This window comes from Antechinus flavipes, chromosome 2 (genome assembly GCF_016432865.1).
Source record: "Antechinus flavipes isolate AdamAnt ecotype Samford, QLD, Australia chromosome 2, AdamAnt_v2, whole genome shotgun sequence".
NCBI classification, from domain to species: Eukaryota; Metazoa; Chordata; class Mammalia; order Dasyuromorphia; family Dasyuridae; genus Antechinus; species Antechinus flavipes.
Window position 1 is genome coordinate 506,039,128 of NC_067399.1, and position 20,152 is coordinate 506,059,279.

General features: G+C 38.7%; 1 protein-coding gene across 2 annotated transcripts in view; it reads right to left on the reverse strand.

Moving 5' to 3' along the window:
- Positions 1-20,152, reverse strand: part of VAV2 (vav guanine nucleotide exchange factor 2) — a 446,728-nt gene that overhangs the window by 246,045 nt on the left and 180,531 nt on the right. The window lies entirely within an intron of this gene.

Genomic DNA, 20,152 nt, shown 5'->3' on the forward strand with positions numbered 1-20,152 from the left:
CAAAATTCAAAGATAAATGCTCTTCAAGAGCCCTTCCTCTAAGTATGCTGTGGCAAGATATGTCAGGTAGAGCAGCAAATCTTAAAAAGCTTCAGATTTCAGATTCAAAACCCCTAAATTCAAACTCACTCTCCATATGTCTGGGCAGGCTTCTAAAGTTCTCTTAAGTGTTTATTTGTTAGTCTCAATGAGGCTGAATTCCAGCCTCTAGGACTCATAGCCAAGAATTAGGGTCCTTGCAATCAAAGGACATAGATTTTCCTTATATTTTCTTATTTTGCACAATCAGCTCCAGGTACCCTCACATCAAGCGAGATCTTTCTCTGACCTAAAACCACATACAACTAGCTCAGATCAAATAGATATGATACTCATTCTACTTAATTCACAGAGACAGTATAAGGAAAATACTTTGCAAAACTTGACATGATATAAAAATATAAATATTGATTATCATCATAATAAAAGTCAACCCAATTTCAACCTTTTTCTTTCTGCTCTGAAAAAAAAATATTCATTTTAGTGAATATGTCTCAAGTGGTGGGAATGTATTACACTCAACTTCCACCAAGTACCTCTTGTGATACATCTGCAGGACTGCAGGTGAGGTTTCCATGGCTATGGAACCAAGAGAAGCTCACTGGCCCACATATAGTTAATTCTATGACCTGGGCCCATTAATACAAAGTGCTAAACCAGGGTTCCAAACCCATGGTGGGAGGGGGGGATCCATGGAACTGTAAGAAATCTCTGGGTAAATTTTAGGGGGTCTGTAAAGTCAAATTGGAAGGAAAAGTTTAACTTTATTTTTACTATTCTCAAACTGAAATTTAGCATTATGCTGATGTTTGTAGGCCTCGCTAAACTGCCAAAGAAGTCTATAACCTTCCTGCCCCCAATTAAGAAGCCCTGTTCTAAACCAATGGATCTCAACAGCAGTGGTTTCTGCTTAGAAAAGTGCAAACAAATTGGCATCCTGCTAATGCTATTCAAGGGATCATATATTTAGAGCTAAAAAAGAATGTAGGAAAATCTTTATTTTTAAATTTCAGAAAAACCTGGAAAGACTTACAAAAACTAATGCTGAGTAAAGTGAGCAGAACCAAGAGAATATTGTACACAGTAACAAAAAGATTATGTGATGTTCAATTGTGATGGATTTGGCCCTTTTCAACAATGAGGTAATTCAAGGCAATTCCAATAGATTTGGGATGGAAAACACCATCTGCATCCAGAGAACTATGGAGACTGAATGTGGACAGAAACATGGTATTTTCACCTTTTGTTGTTGTTGTTGCTTGCTTGTTTTTTTTAATCTCATGGGTTTTTCTTTTTTTGATTTGATTTTTCTTGCAAAACACAACAAATATGGAAATATGTTTAAAAGAATTGCACACATTTAACCTACATCATATTGCTTGTTGTCTTGGGCAGGGAAGAGGGAGGGGGAAGAGAGGGAGAAAAATTTGGAACACAAAGTATTACAAAAATAAATGTTGAAAACTATCTTTACATGCATGTGGAAAAATAAAATACTATTTAAAAAAAAGAAAGAAAAATCATTTAGTGCTACCCACTTCCTTCATCTAAAGAGAGTAAAGAACATGACTTGTCTGAAGTCATACAGTGAATAAGTAATAGGATCAGAATTCAAACCCAAGTCCTCTAAGTCTTCAAAACTTCTTGCCACTATTCCAATCTTCCCTCATTCTGAGCAGTTAGTCTCTTTTTTCACTTTCCTCTAATCTCGATCCTGCAGTAAGCCCTATTCCAACCCACCAGTAAAAAGGGAAAATAAGAATAGCTGACCATTAAGTACCAAAGTAAAAAGAAAAAAAAAAAAAAAAAAAACAACCCAAACCCATCTGGACAGGAGGATAATGAAGAACAAAAATCCAGCCCCTAGGAAGTACTATGTTCATGCAGCTATCTCAGGCATTGCCAAAAAAAATTAAAAGAAAAAAAGATGTCATGATGATAGAATCAACTTTGCCATGGGGTTGGAATTAAAAGATATCTATATCCCATTTATTCTGCACTATGTGGTAGGTGATAACTTTGATACTACACACATATTTACATATATACATATAAGCACACATAGATCTATAACTCTGCAGCATACAAATTCCTGGAAAGAAACACAATCTAAACATGTACTGATTTATTCCTGGGGGAAAAAAAACTAGAGTATGCTTTAGGGAAAAAAAAAAAAGTCCAGGAAGTTCAATTCTTCAAGGGGAAATTCCAGAAATATGAGGAAACTGAAGCAACAGAGTTTTTTAGGTCATGTTTTTAAAATAATGTAAACATTAAAGTCATATTTTGTAAGCTGATGGCAATAGTTTCTTGCAATCACAAGCCTTTATTAAATGCTTAAGCTATTATGCTAAAGCAGAAAAGACACAAAGGTGCAAACATTGTCTCTTCCCTCAAACTATATTTTGTCTATTTAAGAATATCTATAAGGAAACAAATATTGAGGAATGCTTCTTTTACAAGCCTTCACAAATAACAGGATTTATGTTTCAGAGTCAGACTAGACAGCCTGAAAGGTTCTTTCCAGGTCTAAAATCTACGAGCTAATGATCTGATATTTAATAGGTCTTTGATTAGATTTTTGATTTCACCTTCAATATTTATGTGAGGTTCTACAATTGGGAAAATGCTTATAAGGCACCAAACCTTTCCAGGACATCCCCTGATAAACTGAACTGAAATGCAGCACAAATTTAGCTATTCTTCATTTTTTCTAATGCCCACCCCTCTATCTGAAATGCCCTTCCCTGGTCTTTTCAGGCACCTGAAATTTTTTAAGGTCCAGCTCAAGGTCCATTTCTTTCATGGAGCCTTTTTCACTAAGGCACTCTCTCTCTTTTGAGATATCCTACTGCACTTACTCGTGCACTGCTCCATAGCAGTTCTGCAGCCTGGGATCACAGATAGAAAACTGGAAGGAACATGCAAGTTTCTCCATTCTCACTTCCTTCATATGATCAATAAAGAAACTGAGGCCCAGGGAGCTTAAATAACTCAAACTTACACAGGGAATAATCATCAGAGGCAATATTTAAATCTCACTTCCTCTTAAATAGCAATGAAAATTTCACTGGATAAATGATGCATTTTTTCCTCTTTAACTTTTTATCTCACACCTCAATTAGACTGGGAATTCCTTAAGAACAGGGGATTCTTTCATATTTCTTCATATTGCTCCCCTCCCACAAAAAACAGTATACTGGAGGGGGAGGGGGACAGTTAGGTGGTGCAGTGGATAGAGCACCAGCCCTGAAGTCAGGAGGACCCGAGTTCAAATCTGGTCTCAGACACTTAACACTTCTAGCTGTGTGACCCTGGGCAAGTCACTTAACCCCAATTGCCTCAGCAAAAAAGAAAATACAAACAGCATACTGCATTGAGCATGTAAATGTGCTAAATTCAGCTGAAGGTGAATTTGAACTCAAGATGAGTCTTCTTGACTTTGGGCTGTTCATTTTATCCATTCTGCTACCTAGCTGTCCACCATTCATCCATTATGGGCAATCAAAGCTACACTCAGGCCCAGCTCACTCTACTCTGCTTTACCCCACTGCAGAAGGACCTCAGAGGCAATCTTGTTCAGGCTAAATCTTGATCTCATCGGTATCCTAAACAAGAACGCCTCCCTGAAACTGTCAAGTGATGTCATGCAATCTGTGCTTGAAGACCTCAATTTTGAGACAGATAGATGTTTGGAAAGCAAAATCTCTACTGTCTCATGCTTCCAGGTTGGCATTTCAAATTCTACTGACAGAACATCGGAGTTGGAAATGGCTCAGCTCAGATCCAAAAGTGAGTGCTCCAGACACCATTCTTACCTATGGGCACCCAGCCTTTAAGTGAAGATCTCCGTTGTAGGATTGTTTCTTTTCCCCTCAGTTTTCTCAACCATAAAATAGGGGGAGAGCCCCTCCCTCACAGGGTTTTTGTGATAATGAAATGAGATAATATTTTGGACAATTCTTGGCACAGAGGCAGTACTCGATCCTTTCCCTCTCCTCTCTCCCATGCAAGATTGGTAACGTCCGGCTCTTCAGAGAGCCGCCTTTTGATGATGGGCTCCATTTCTCCAGCTAGAGAGGCCACACTAATAGAGAAGCCACACATCTTTTTTTAAGAAGCCTGTTGTTACAAGATTGTGTGATAGTCAACTATGATCGACTTGGCTCTTTCAACAGTCAGGTGATTCAAGGCAATTCCAATAGACTTGTGATGGAAAGAACCATCCACATTCAGAGAGAAAACTATGGAGACTAAATGTGGATCAAAACATAGTATTTTCACTTTTTGCTGTTTTTGTTATCTTTTTTTTTCTTTCACCTTTTGATCTAATTTTTCTTGTGCAGTATGACAAATATAGAATATATATTTAGAAGAATTGCACATATTTAACCTATATCAAATTGCTTGATTGTCTTTAAACATATATTCCATATTTGTCATGTTTAATATACTAATCCACTCCACTCTGGATGACTAAAGAGGAGGGGAAAAAAAGATATCACTTTTGTAGATCACAGGGAATGAGATTGTTTCCCATATAAGAGTCTACCTGGACTATGAATCAGAAATCAAACTGGAAGCTGCTCCAGTAAATGGGAATCAGTCTAAGAAGCTGACATAGCAAGGTAACGGGACACAAACTTACCTCTACGGTAAGTGAGAGCCCTTAGGATAAAGGATTGTGTTCTATAATCATAACAAGCTGATCAGGGAAGTTTTCATATTGACTAGGGGTTTCCTCCTACCTTGGGCATGTAGAAATCAAGACTCAACTTAATTCTCATTCTGAGAAAGAAATGACAAATGGGATGCACATACATAACAGAAAAAGCATCAATTACTTGGTTGGGTTCTATTCAGATAGAAAACAGTTAATTTTTCAAAAACTAAAGAGGAAAAATTCCTAAATTTGAAACTGGAATATATCAACTCATTTTGTGTACTCTAATGCTTAATAGATGAGTAACCCCACCCAAGGTGCCTCAATTTCTCAATGCTTCCATTTCCCCAGCTACAATATGGGAATGATGATATCCGCATTGCCTACTTCGGAGGATTATTGTAAAATAAAGCCCTTGAAAAGTCTCAAACAGAATAGAAAGACACATTTATTAATATTGCTTTATGATTTGGCTTGTGGCCAAAAATGAGGTTCCCCAAAAGCCAGTTCTCTTAGGGAGAGCCTCAGTATGAGCCTGTTTCTCTGAAAATAGCCAGCAAGAGACCTTTTCTTTTCCCCTTCCCCCTTCATATTCTCCCTTCCATACTAGGTCCTGGAGCTACGGATTGAAGTTACTTCCCTTTCTTTGGTCCCTTTGTGCCATTTCACATACACACAGAGATTACTTGAGCAGACAGATTCTTCGTTAGTTGCTCATTTTGTTAGTCTTTAATGAATCACAAACAGGCATGGTAATTGGTAATTAAGCCTCCTGAAAGCTAGATGACTGGCATATGAACAATACATTCAGGGGACAAAGAAAGGGCCCAGTGGAAAAACAGCATCTCTTAGAGGAATAAGCAAAAGGAAGGTTCTTCTGGTTCCATTTCTACCACTAATTCTCTGTGTGGTCTTGAGCTAATCATTTTCCCTTACAGGGCCTTTAACTTCTCCATCTTTAGGATAAAGAGAATATATTAGATGGAGTCTTCAGTTCTATTCTAGCTCCCATAATGCTCTGACTATAAAATGTCATGAAGCCTTTAGTCTTTGCCCTGAGCAGGCCAAATGCAGGCAAAAACATAATCCAACAAGACTGAAAGTCAATCTTCTGCCTTTCCCTGCTCTCCCATTCAGGTACAATGGGCCAGGAGGCCTAATGGAAATGGGCAGCTTGACAATAGTTTGGGTATCTCTCAAAGACATTACCAGCTGTTGGTTGTTCTGCCACTGAACTAGAGGCACTTAAAAATTAACGAGTACATATTAAGAGCCACACCAGCTAATGAATTTCATCCCATCCCAACAGAATAAAGGCAAAGAAAGAAAGACAGATTTCTGATTGCCATATGGAAGAACTCACACGCCCAGCATGACACAGTGGGAAAAGCACCAGCCCTGGAATCCATGTTTAAATCCCGCCTCAGACTCTAACTATCTGCGTGATGCTGAACACATCACTTAGCTACCTTGGGTCTCAATATCCTCATCTCTAAAATGAGGGACTTTGTTCTGGATGGTCTCTGAGATCCCAACCAGCTTGAGAGATATGATCTGTGGAGTCAGGGTTAACCAATCAGTCAATACACATTTACTAACCTTCTATTATGAGCCAGGTACCATATTAAGCTTTAAGGATTACCCCCCCCCCAAAAAAAAAGGAGGGGGGGAAAGCTGCTTCGTTTGAGAAACTCAGAATCTATTGAGAGATAACAAGCAAATAAATAAGGCACATATATAGGAAATATATATAGGAAAGGAATAGGAAATAATTAACAGAGAGAAGGCATTAGAATTAAGAGGAATTGGGAAAGGCTTTCTTTAGATGTTATGATTTTAGCTGAGACCAAAAGGAAGCTAGGGAAGTCAGGAGGCAAAGATGAAGAAGGAGATCTTTGCAGGAATGGGGGACAGTCAGAGAAAATGAAGCTCAAAGATGGAGGGTCTAGCTCAAGGAACAGCCAGGGGGCCAGTGTCATTGCATCAAAGAGCACATGGAAGTAAAGTGTAAGAAGGCTGGAAAGGCAGGAGGGGACTCCAGGTTTTGAATGCAAACGGAGCGTTTGATCCTGTTTTTGATCCTGAAGGTGATAGAAAGCCACAAGGGTTTACTGAGTAGGGCGTTGATATGGTCAACTCTATGCTTTAGGGAAACGACTTTGGTGACTGAGTGGGGAATGGACTGGAGGGTCAGAATATGGATAATGAAACAGCCTGATTTGGGAATGAGTGATTCTGCAGTCTGCGTTTTCTTAGCATCAGAAAATGTAGAGATGAGGAGCCCTTATGGATCCCAATTCAAACTTTTCAATTTACAGTTGAGGAAACTGAGACCCAAAGAAGGGAAATAGCTTCTCTTGACACACCAGCCTTAAGCAGCAGAGAGCTAGGATCTCAGCCTAGGTCTGCGGGGAAGGCTCATTCCATCACAACATGTTTCAGACCTGTGTAACCACTGCATAGGGTTCACTTGAGATCTCAAAAGGAATGATTTTTAGCTTAACCATGGCCAGTGATTACCTTTGATATTCTCCAAATTAGACTTGGTTTTGGATATAAGGATACGGGAACTAAGTAAGCCCACCATTTTCTGACTGATGAGTCAATGAGCAAAAACTTCCAGGGACTGCTAAAATTTTTCTGATCACAAACCATCAGACCATGCCTCCAATCCCCCATCATGGCCATCTTCTTGTGATTCACCCCGACAGAGGACATGTTCCTATTTCCAGCTCTTACTCCAGGAACTGTACTCAAGACAATGTTGTTATTATTTCTAAGAAGGACATGTTAAGCCACTGTCCACTGGCTCTCCTCAACATCTTTATCACCAAAACACTCTCCCCAGGCCACTGTTTTTCTATAAATGTTGTCTCCTTCTGTTAAACTTTTTCAGGGAAGAAATAGCTTCATTTGCATTTGTATTCACTGCCCATAGCACACCCCTTAGCATTTAATGCTTTTAATTTATTCACTCTGGAGGGAAGGAGGAAAATCATTCGGGAATCATCAAGCAACCAGACAAGAATATCCAAGTTTCACAAGCTGCAAAATCTCATGCATCATATGTACCTGACAGACACGAGTGACAGAACATACTTTGGGGCATTTGTTATTGACCACAAACGGGACAGAGGATTCTTTGGGGAGATTTCCCATAAAATTGGATGACTAGGTGACATAAGCACTAGGGAGAAAGGTTCACATATTTGATGTGTCCCAGAGAGAAACAGTGGGGAGTGAAGGGCTGGTTTTGAGTTTTGGAATAAAGGTGGGACTGGCATAAAATCAGAGGATTGTATCCCAAGGAATCATTGCCAGCATAAACAGGGGTCATTTGTTTTTTGCTCAGAGACAATGTACCAATCCTATGGCATTTCATGATGATATAGACAGCATCCTTAAAGGCCATAGCCAAAAAAAAAAATTATGTATTTTCACATTCCAACAAACAGCAGCTGCCAGGAAGCAATTCACACTCAGACAGATGTACCAGGTACATCTTCCTGAAAGGCTGTCACATTTACCCACAGACCTATACGGTTTTTCTGTTCTATATTCTAGATCCTGTTTTTATCCAATAAATCATATTCTATACTTGAGTAATTATATTCAGATTACTATACAGTGGCGCCCATTACTTTTTGCAATAAATATAAAATTGTAGATTGGCATTGACCCCTACTCTTCCTTCTCAGCTCTCCCCACCAAGACTCACCCCCTTCTTTCCTTCCAAATCTAAGTTCTTGGGTATCAGCTCTCAACCTCCTCAATGAATTCTCCTGATTTCCTTATATACATGTACATATGAATGCACACATGCACACATGTGTACAACATGGGACTAAAGGAAGTAGATGGTGGAATAATTAAAGGTTGGGTTTTGCAAAACAATCAGTTATAGAAAAAAGGGTCAAGAGATTTGAGGATACAGGGCAGTGTAGAGTTTATTTCATTAAAAGATTAAAATGATGATGATGATGATGATGATGATGATGATGATGATGATGGTGATACCAGCAGCTAACATTTTATATAGCACTTACTATGTGCCAGGTATTTTGTGGTTTTTTTTAACCCACTCCAGCCACTACTTTATCACCTCTTCCCCTTTCTCTTACCTTTTTCCCTAGTGTTTCTGTCCTCCCTTCTTTACTCTTTCTCCTTCTACTTCTTTATAGGGTTAGATAAATTTCTTCTTAGAAACAAAACTGATAAGATCAAGCTTTAGACAAAGCTCATCCCCCTTTCTTCTTTCCCTCAAATGTAATAGGTCTTTTGCCCTCTTCATGTAAATCAATTGTCCCATTATACCTCCCCTTTCAAGTACAGACCTTTTTCTACCCCTTAATGTCTTTTTCTTTGATGTCCTCACATCAGAGTTCATTCCCAACCATTTCCTCAGTTCATGTGACGACCCCTCTGTCTTTCCCAGTGACAGATATAATTCTCAAGAGTTAAAGATATTATTTTTCCATCTAGAGAGATAAGTAGTTTAACCTTTAAATTATATGTATACATACACACACTTCCCCTTTTTTACCTTTCTGTGCTTCTCTTGAGTCCTGTGTTTGTAGATTAAATTTTCTGTTTAGTTCTGGTTTTTTCAATAGAAATGACTGAAAGTCTCTTACTTCATTGAGGCTCCATTGCTTCCCCTGAAAGATGATACTGAATTTCACTGGATATTTTATTCTTAGTTGCAATCAGGATCTGTGATCCTTTATTGTAGAATTTGCCAGATCCTGGGTAATACTGACTGTTGTTACTTGATATTTGAATTATTTTTATGTGGTAGCTTACTGTATTTTTTCCTTGAGATTATAGTTCTGGAGTTTCACAACTATGTTTCTTGGGGTTTTCCTTGTGGGATCTCTTCCCAAAGGTGATCAATGAATTCCTTCAATAAATATTTCTCCCTCTGTTTCTAAAATATTGGAGCAGTTTTCCTTAATGATCTCTTGAAAAATATTATCTGGACTCTTTTTTAGTCATGACCTTCAGGTAGGCCAATAATTTTTAAATTGTCTCTTCTGGATTTATTTTCCAGGTTGGCTGTTTTTCCAATGAGGGATTTCACATTTTCTTCCATTTTTTCATTCTTTTTATAATTTGCTTGACTAATTCTTGCTGTCTCACAGTCATTAGCTTCCATTTGCCCTGTTCTAGTTTTTAATGCAGTTAGGTTTTGTATCTTTTTTTCATTTGGTTAATTCTACTTTTTAACAAGTTGTTTTCTTCAGATTTTTTTCCCTTCTTTTTCCAAGCTGTTGACTCTCTCATGCATACTTCTCATTTCCTTTTTCATTTTTTCTTCTTATTTGTTTTTAAAGTCTTTTAGGAGCACTTTCAAGAAGCCTCTTTGGGCTCAAGAACAATTCATATCACTCTTTGAGATTTCTTCAGTGCACATTTTGTTCTCATCCGAGTTTGTGTTTTGTTCTGCCCTTTCACCATAGTAGCTTTCTATGGTTGTGCCAGGCATTTTGCTAAGCACTTTATGATGATTATTTCATTTGATTTAATCCTGGATGGATTACAGATAAGGAAACTAAGGCAAACAGGTTAAACGACTTGCCCAGTCACATAGCTAGTTAAATGACTAAGACTGGGTTTAAACTTAGGTTTTTTTTTTATTATAAGCTCAGTGTTCTATCCACTGTGTCAAAGATAGGAAAGAGAGAATAATGTGAACCATATAGGAGTGATGGAAAGAATAGGGGTCACAGTAAAGATAAAAAATAGAATTAGGGATCCTAAGGCATAGGAAAGAATGAATGATAAAAGATTATGACAGTTCATTAATGAGAAAGTGGAACCCTTGTTCATGATGACAAGAACAAACATATGACCTTCTGTGGGCAGAACTGAAGTGGAATGAAGGAGTGGAAACTGAGTATATTGAGACTGTGGGCCAGGTAGTAAACTCATTGAGGAAAGAAATAGAATGTATTGTGAGAAGACTGAAAAATATTAGCCACTGGTAATTGGATTGGAGGATGTATTTGGATAACAAGAACCTCAAAGTATGAGAGCTTTACTGGGCAAGAGTGACAAGAGGGGAGGATCTAGAAGTGGCAGTGGGGCACGAATGAGACAAAGAGTAAATATCACCAAAGTTCTTTACAAATATCTCACTTTATATTCCAAAAAACCCAGGGTGGCAGGTGTTATAATAATAGCATTTTTATAGATGAGGAAACTGAAGGAAAGAGAAGGTAAATGACTTAGCCAGTGTCACATTGCTAGTTAAGTATCTGAGGCCAAATTTAAACTCAGTCTTTTGGACTCTTGAAGGAGGGAGAGATGGAGAAAGAAAAGGAGAGAGGGAAAAAAGAAAAAGAAGAGGAAGAAGAGAGGAACAGGGGGAAGGAGAGAGAACGGAAAAGGAAACAAGATAGAAGAAGAAAGAGAGAGGGAGGTGGGGAGAAAAGAAGGAGAGGAGGATAGAAAGAGCTAGGAAGAAGGTCCAGGGAGAGAGATGGAGGGAGGGGAACAGTGACAAAGAGAGAGACAGAGAGGAACAGAGAAGGAGAAATGAAAAAAGGAAAAAGGAAAGAAAGAAAAAGAGAGAGAGAAGTAGTAATAGTAGCCAGTGCTGGAAACAGTAAAAAGAATGAGAAAGAAAGCAGTTGAAGAATAATAATTAAAAAGTATTTATTGAAAATTTACCACATCAAATCAGGCACAGTATTAGAGAAACAAATAAAGGCAAAAACAATCCCTGCCCTTAAAGAGATCAGATTCTAATGCAGGACACAACAAGCTAACAACTATATAACAAACAAGATAGAGGCAATACAAAATTTATGCAGGATAAATCGGAGGTAATCTCAGAGGGAAGACACAACATTAAGGGGAACTGGAAACCTGTCTATTTCTGTCTCTCTCTCTCTGTCTCTATCTGTCTGTCTGTCTTTCTCTCTCTCTCTCTCTCTCTCTCACACACACACACACACACACACACTCACACAGTTTCTCTGTGTGTACATGAATGCATGTGTGCATGTGTGTAAATGATATCTGCAGACGGCAAGCATGGAGGTCCAGAAGTATTCTTGTTTTTGTTTTGTTTGCTGAATGAATAGAATAGCGGAACTCAAACTCCACGATCTGGGCCCAGAAGAACTCACCTGGCCAAGGAAGGGGTAGAACTTCTCTAACTTCCCCCTGACTTAGTTATCAGATGAGCACTGGCAGCAGCTCCGGGTCTCTGTTCCCAGGAGGAGCTGACACGACCGCTTTTATGAATAAGCCAAAGGATAACAAAGACAGTCCCACCTCCTTGCCTGGATAAGTCTGACTGCGAGGCCACGAGGAAGAGAAGCAGTGATCTCGCTGAGGGACCTGTTTCCCTCACTCTGCTCCCCCTGAGCTCACTCCACTGGAACATAAACTCTTTCCCAAGGCCAGCCTTAGGGTTGGTGGCCAAATCACGGGCCTTGTTGCAGCTGCCTTGCCAATCCAGGCCAAATCTAACTCCAGTCTCACGGGAGGAATAAAGGAGTTTGGCTTGGAAGCTCAAGGCTGAATTTCCTGGAATGTAGTGATGGATGCAGCTCCAATTGCCCCCAAATCCAGAGTATGGGAAGAGTCTGGGATAAGGAATGTTTTACAGATATAAACAACAATTGGTAAAACATTTATTAAAGTCACTACAATAAGACAGGCACTCTACTGGGCATTAATTAGAGGGACCAAGATAAAAAAATGACAAGTCATTTCCCTCAAGGAGTTTCCAGTCTTCTAAGGAAAAGATAACACAAAGTAGAACGTGAAAAGGGAGAAGATGAGATCCAGACAAAGAGTCATGTCCTGTCTGGGAGTAGAGGGACAGAAGTGGGAGGAGGTGAGAATGAACTGGACCCTGAAGAAATGGATTTAATATAACAAAGAAGTGTACCACAGGCCTACATGAATTCATAAAGGCACAAGACAGCAGGACAAGATCAAGGAGAAGTTAGTAATCCAATTTTGTTGGAATAAAGTGCATGTGACAGGATTCATGTGGAATAAGACTGGAAAGGTAAGTTAGTGCAAGCAAGTCTGTGAAGAGATATAAATGCCGTGCTAAGGAATCTGTATTTTATCCTAGATACAAGAAGGAGCCATTAAGGCCTTTGAGTAGAAGAGTAACAAGATTGTTCGGAAAATAATACCAGGGACAACACTGATAAAATATATAATAATTCTACATATTTGTATTGGACGTCTCACTTAGCAAAGATTTTTTTCATTTCCATTATCTAATCTGATTCTCATGGTAATCTAGTGATGCTGACAGGATAGGAACTATTATTCCCACTTTGCAGATTAAAAAAAATAAAGTCAAGGATGCTGACAGGATAGGAACTATTATTCCCACTTTGCAGATTAAAAAAAATAAAGTCAAGGAGATTGAATAAATTGTTCAAATCATAAATGTCTTGCCTAAGGTTAGTTGCAAAGGAGGACTAGAATGTATGTCTCAATGTCCAGATCTCAACTGCCTCTTCATATGACCTTTTAAACCCTCACAGTTGTTGCTTTTCATTGAGACGTTGCAATCAATCCTACTCTACAAAATGCTTTCCTGTTCAATTCATCTATCAAGTGTACCAGCTTTAACAGACCACTTTTATTCTAAGAAATCTGAAGCAATTTCCCTCTGTGGCTCTCCACCAAAATATCTTATTGTCTGCAGCTTACAGAATAAGAGAAGCCTAATAACTCACTCAAGCTCACACAGCAAAAATAGAAGTAGAATTCAAGCCTCCCAACTTCTAGTTTCTCTCATTAAGAACAGCTTCTTCTGCATATTCTCAGAAAAGAGGATAATGGGAAATGGCTGATGAGACTACAGACATCACAAAAGCCTGGATGTTTCTTTGTAAATCTGTCCATGGAGGAATTAGAAACCTTCTCAGGTTAGGCTTTTTAATATTTTAACATGCATTAGAAAGGACACATCTGGCAGCCTGACAATGGTCCTTCACCCTTCCCCCCTTCAGAGGGAGATCCCAGGTTCACAATTTGCACCAAGACGATGCCCCTGGGTCTTCTCACTCAGCAAGGCTGGAGTTCCAGAAAACAGTCGACATCTCTCTCTCTGGACGGCTCCGTGGTATGATCAATTCTCTTGTCCAAGTCTTGGTTGCAAGGAATAGGACTCAATAAATGTAGAGCTTCAGGATGGAAAGGGCATATCCCAAGTCTCCCAGCAACCCTAAAACAAGCCATAGAAAGAGTTCCCCAAAAGAGTGAAGTTTCAAAGGTCACCACTTTCCACTTTGTTTTTCTCTGAGGGTCTCCCACCCATTACTCGCTCCCAATTTCACATCCTAGCTAATGCCCTCAAGTGTTTCATTGAAAGGTTCCAGGGAACTTCCAAGAGAAACACAAAGAGACCATATTTCTCCGCACTCCCCACACACCACTGAAGGTCTGAGCTCTGCCTTTCCTTTACACATTCCCTTTCAGCTGCACTCCCAAGCAGAGGCCCCTGGCACGGAGAGAACCCCAAGTTACCTCTTTTGGGCCCTGGGCTCAAGCTTTCTGACAGGACCCTTTGTCAGGGATGAGAATGCCGAGTTTTCCTCTGGAAGCATCGAGGGACTATTTTCCTGGAAAGGGCTCTCTGTAAGCCGATCCCCCCGGATGGCTTTGTGTTAGGAGGCATAATGAGCCTGTAATTCACACAACTCTGGGACAGTTTTTATAAGCACCAAAACACACAGAGAAATGAATAAAAAACGCCAACCTGCTCAAGGCACAGCCTGCACCATGATGAACATTCATTACTGAATTTTAATTTCACTCCATATTCACCAACCATAGAACACAGACAGCCCATTTCTCAGGATAAAATTTACATTTATATGGTGTCCTGTGCCACATACCCTGGCCCTCTCTAATAAAACAGGTGACCAGGGCGGCTGAAAGCAACAGACTGATGAAAAAAGTTATAGCTGAGATCTCTTATAATAATTAAAAAGGGTAGGGGGGGAAGAATAGCATTTTTAATGCCCCTTGAGAGAGGCTCACATTTTTTTTTCTTTTCAAAGGCATGCTTTTCTTCCAAAGACACCAAGGAGATGCTACGTACTGTGGATATATAATTCAATCCAAGGGGGATCTCTTTTTCCGTTAAGGAGCATAGCTCTACAGGAAGCTCATTTATTCTACAAACTGGAAATACAGAATAAAGGGTATTTCCTTCCTCAGCTTCCCTCATAGTTGTTAAATCATACACTTGCAGACATGATGGGGGTGATTCCTGACCATCCTCCAAGACCCACATGAAGGGTCACACTTCCTCCATAATTTCTCCTCTGCCTGTTCCATCAAGAGAGCTAATGTTTGCAAAGTACTTTGCAAATCTTAGAGCTATATAAACTTCAGCTATTATGGTTATAATTGATCTATCATAAAATATTATTATGACCAACAATAACTATTACTCCAACCCACTGAGATTTCCTCCTCTTCCTTCTCCTCCTCTGGGCTCTCATAGTACTTCCTAGCTCAGTGGTCCAGTGGATACAGTGCCAGATTTGTACATAGGAAGAACTGGATTCAAATCCAGATACCTACTAGCTATGTGACCCTAGGTATGTCAGAACTTCTTTTGGCTTCAGTTTCCTCATCTACATAATTAGGATAATAGCAACTACCTCTCAGGTGACTGTGAGGATCAAATGAGATGTGTGTAATGTGCTTGGCAAACTTTAAAGCATCATACAAATGTCACTGAGCTCATCATTATTAAATATGGCCCTGAGGAGGGAACATGGTATGATAGAAAATGAACAGAATTTTCAGGCAGAAGACCTGAGCTTAAATCACAAATCTGTGCTTAATTACCTGTGTGCCTTTAGACAAGTCACTGAACTTCTCCAGAGATCAGTTCCACATCTGTAACATGAGAAGGTTAAACTAGATTGCCTCTAAATTACTCTCTAGTGCTTTCAGAAAAACCGGGAAGTCTTCCACGAACTGATGCAAAGTGAAATAAACAGAACCAGGAGAACTTTGTACACAGTAACAGCAACACTGCATGATGATCAATTGTAAATGGCTTAACTCTTCTCAAAAATAGAACAAATCTAAGACAATTCCAAAGGACTCATGGTGAAAAATGTGATCCACCTCCAGAAACAAAATCAATGCAGTCTGAAAGTGCAGATTGAAGCATATTTCAAAAAAAAAAAAAAACTTTTATTCTTTTTTTTTTTAATAACTTTTTATTGACAGAACCCATGCCAGGGTAATTTTTTACATTATCCCTTGCACTCACTTCTGTTCCGATTTTTCCCCTCCACTCCCTCCGCCAGATGGCAAGCAGCCCTATATATGTTAAATATGTCACAGTATATCCTAGATACAGCATATGTGTGCAGAACTGAACAGTTCTCTTGTGGAACAGGGAGAATTGGATTCAGAAGGTAGAAATAACCCGGGAAGAAAAACAAAAATGCAAACAGTTTACATTCATTTCCCAGTGTTCTTTCTTTGGATGTAGCTGTTTCTGTCCATCATTGATCAGTTGGAACTGAGTTAGATCTCTTTGTCAAAGAAATCCACTTCCATCAGAATACATCGTCATACAATAAAACTTTATCATTCTTGAAGATTTATTAAAAATATATATTATTATTGTGGGGTTAGAAAACTACATACCCTTTAATTTAACAGTCTCATTACTGGGTCTATATCCCAAAGAGATCATAAAAGAGGGGAAAGGATACACTATGGGCAAAAATGTTTGTAGCAGTTCTTTTTGCAATGGCAAGGAGCTTGAAAATGAGTGGATGTCTAGCAGTTAGGGAATGGTTGAATAAATTGTAGTATATGAATGTAACAGAATATTATTGTTCTTTAAGAAATGATGAGCAAGTTGATTTCAGAAAAGCATGGAACTGATACTAAGTGAAATGAGCAGAACCAAGAGAACATTGTACACAGTAACAACATGATTATGTGATGATCAACTGTGATAGACTTGGCTGTTCTTAACAATGCCGTGATTCAAGACAATTCCAATGGACATGGGATAGAAAATGGCATCTACAGAGAGAATTATGGAAATTAAATGTGGGTTGAAGCATAGTATTTTCACCTCTTAGTGTTGTTGTTATTGTTTATTTGCTTTCTTTCCTTTCCTGTGTTTTTTTTTCTCTTTTGATCTGATTTTTCATGTACATGTACAACATGACAACATGACAAATACGGAAATAATTAAATATTTAAAAGAATTACACATATTTAACCTACATCAGATTGTTTGCTCTGTTAGAGAGGAGGGAGGTAAGGGAAGAAGGGAGAAAAATTTGAAACACAAATGAATATTGAAAACTATTTTTACAGGTATTTGGAAAAATAAAATACTACTGATAGTCTAGGGAGGAAGAGAGAATTTGAGAATTGAAATTGAGAATTCAATTGAGAATTCAAAATGAGAATTTTTGATTCTCAATTAGCAAGACTTAGAGAAAATAGAATCTTCTACAAGAACAAAAGAATTTTCATTCAAAAATACAAATTGTAACCCCAATTGCTTCAACAAAAAAAAAAAAGACTGAATCAGATTTGGGGACCATCATTGTCAAAACCAGACCCCAGTAGGTTTGGTAGCTCACAGATTCTGATCCAGACATTATTTCTAAACTTTAAGCAAGTTCCTACTTGTCCAAGCCAGAAAGTACTTAAGGGTATATCAAAACAAGAGCCTGGGGAAGCATCTGTCTCTACCTGTCCAGCTGGATTCTGGTCTTCTAATATTTTAACCCAAATTCTCAGTTACTCCAGGCCTTAATTGCCAGTACAAATAACTCTACTGTGTAAGGTAGAGAGCCTTGAATCTCTTCTTAAACTTTCCTAAATAAATAACAAAATTAAAATTGCATCTGCAACAGATCCTGTTTAAAATAAATTTAAACACACTCACCATTAACATACAGAGGAATAAAATATCCTCCAGCTAGTAAATAATTAGGGGGTTTAAAGTTATCTGGGTCAAAAGGAGATACACATTTCCATGTCCAATAAACTCATTTGTTTAAAAATAATAAATGAAAACACCTGATTCGCTAAAAGCTAGCCTAAATCTCCATTTATGACTCTCCTGGCCCTCACTGCCACCCAAATGATAGAGTCAGAATGTCATGGCAAAAGCAACCAGAATTTTTTCATCCTTCCCTTGCATCATTGATAACACCTTCAGATGCCTGTAACCTTAAGTCAGCTGAAAGATGGGAATCAGTTAAAGCATGATGATGGTAATGATAATAAGACAACAATAATATACACTGTCAACCTCTATCAGCATAGCATTTTAATGCATTTCAAACAATCTTCACAAGCATGAACTTATTAGAACTTTACAACCATACATAGAAGAAGGAAAGACAGGTGGAAAAATTTCCCATTTGATACATAAAGCAATCAAGCCCAAAAAGGTTAAGTATCTGTGTCAAGAGGCCAAAGCAAATGAGTGAACAGAACTGAGTTCATTGACTTTTAATCCAATGCTTTTTTTCACGATAATACTGAGACCAATCTAGCCAGACATCACTCCCAGAAACCCCTTCAAGCTCTGAAGAGAAACAGAAGGTTTCAAACAGAAGAGACATCCATGGAACATTATGCCCATTCTTATACATCAACCACTTGACAAAGGCATACCCTAAAAAACAAGTTTCCTAAACTCACCCAAAGGGGAATCTTTTAAGTGATGCAGTGGATGGAGCACAGGATCTGAAAAAGTCAGGAAAACCTAAATTCAGATCTAAATCTCAGTTACTTCCTAGCTTTGTGGCCTTGAGCAAGTCATTTAACTTCTACCTACCTCAGTTTCTTCAACTGTAAAATGGTAATAACACCTATTTGTCTGGGTTATTATGAGGAGGAAATGAGATGATATTTGTAAAGTACTTTGCAAGCCATAAACCTCTAATAAAAGCTAGCTTCTAAATATTATTATATATCTCAGCATTCTACAAAGAAACTTAAAAGTCCATTTTTCTGATTAATCCATTCCCTTTTAAACAGTGACTACAGCCCTCAATCAAGTTAGTCAGAGGGATTTCAAGGTACTGTTAAACTAGAAACAGGACAGTTAGTGCAATAGATTGAGAATTGGGCCTAAAATCAGAAAAACCTGAGTTCAAATTCAGCCTTAGACACTCAGGATCTATGTGACTCTGGGCTAATCACTTAACCCTATTTGCCTCAGTTTCCTCATCTGTAAAATGAGTTGGAGAGAAGGAAATGGCGAACTACTTCAGTATCTTTGCCAAGAAAACCACACGAAGAGTCATGAAGAATTGGACATGACTGACAACAACTGAACAACAACAAGCTAGAAATAACAGAGTTGGCTGGAGAAGAGAAGAGCTGGGGGACATGTTAAGTGTCTTCACATATCTGAAAAACTTTTAGACATGGTATTAAGACCACTTCTATCTGTCCCAGCAGAGCAGAACTCCAGCCACAAACTACAGGGGTATTTTAGGATTTTAGACAACAAAGAGAAGAATCTCACAACAATGTGTGCCATTCAAAAGCAGAATGATCCACTTACCAGCTAGGAGGGGTTCCTCTGGACAAATCAATAGAAATAGTACAATTTTTCATTTTTATAGATGAGGAAACTGAGATATTAGATATTAGACAACCTGTTAGGAAATCTGTAAGGAGGGATCTCCTTCAATCAAAGAGAATAATAGGACTGGACTGTTAATGTCAAGGAACATTTATTAACTACCTATTGCTTCTGCTACACTGGAAAACTCAGTAAGACAAGAATCCTTGTCTTCATGGATCTTATGTAGCTGAAAAAGTGAATCAGAAACTATAGTACACAATAAAACATGACACTGGTACAAAGCAAACATGTTGGGAAATACCATTAGAAAATCCTTGATGAAGGAGGTGCTATTTGAGTTGGGCTTTGAAAGAAGGGTGAGAACTCAGTAGGATGAAATGGTTTTTACATTTAGATCTCAGAGCCAGAGCTAGAAAGGACCACTGAAGTCATGTTGTTTAACGCCTTCATTTTATAGATGAGGGAAAGTGAAACTCGAGGAAGTTACACGACTTTACCAGATTCACATAGGCCTTTAATGTCAAGCACGATTTGAACCCATCATCTCTGACTCCAGACATGCTTCTTTATACTGGCCCACTCTGGAACTCCACTCCTCGATGAAATGCCTGTTTCCATCACAGAGAAACTGAGACGGACGTGTATCAGGGCATAAGCCCACCTTGGAACTAACTCAGAGGTTCTCTAATTATCGGGCAGTTTGGGAGAGAAAGCCAGCACCTCACCTGCGGGCTCTCAGATCGGCGTATACCGCTTCTGCTTTTCCAACAGGATAAATCTCAGTCCTAGAAACCCACCCTCTCTCAACTTGTGGCGCTCTTCCCCTCTGTAAGAAATACACTTTGTTGTTTCCACTCCCCCTCCCC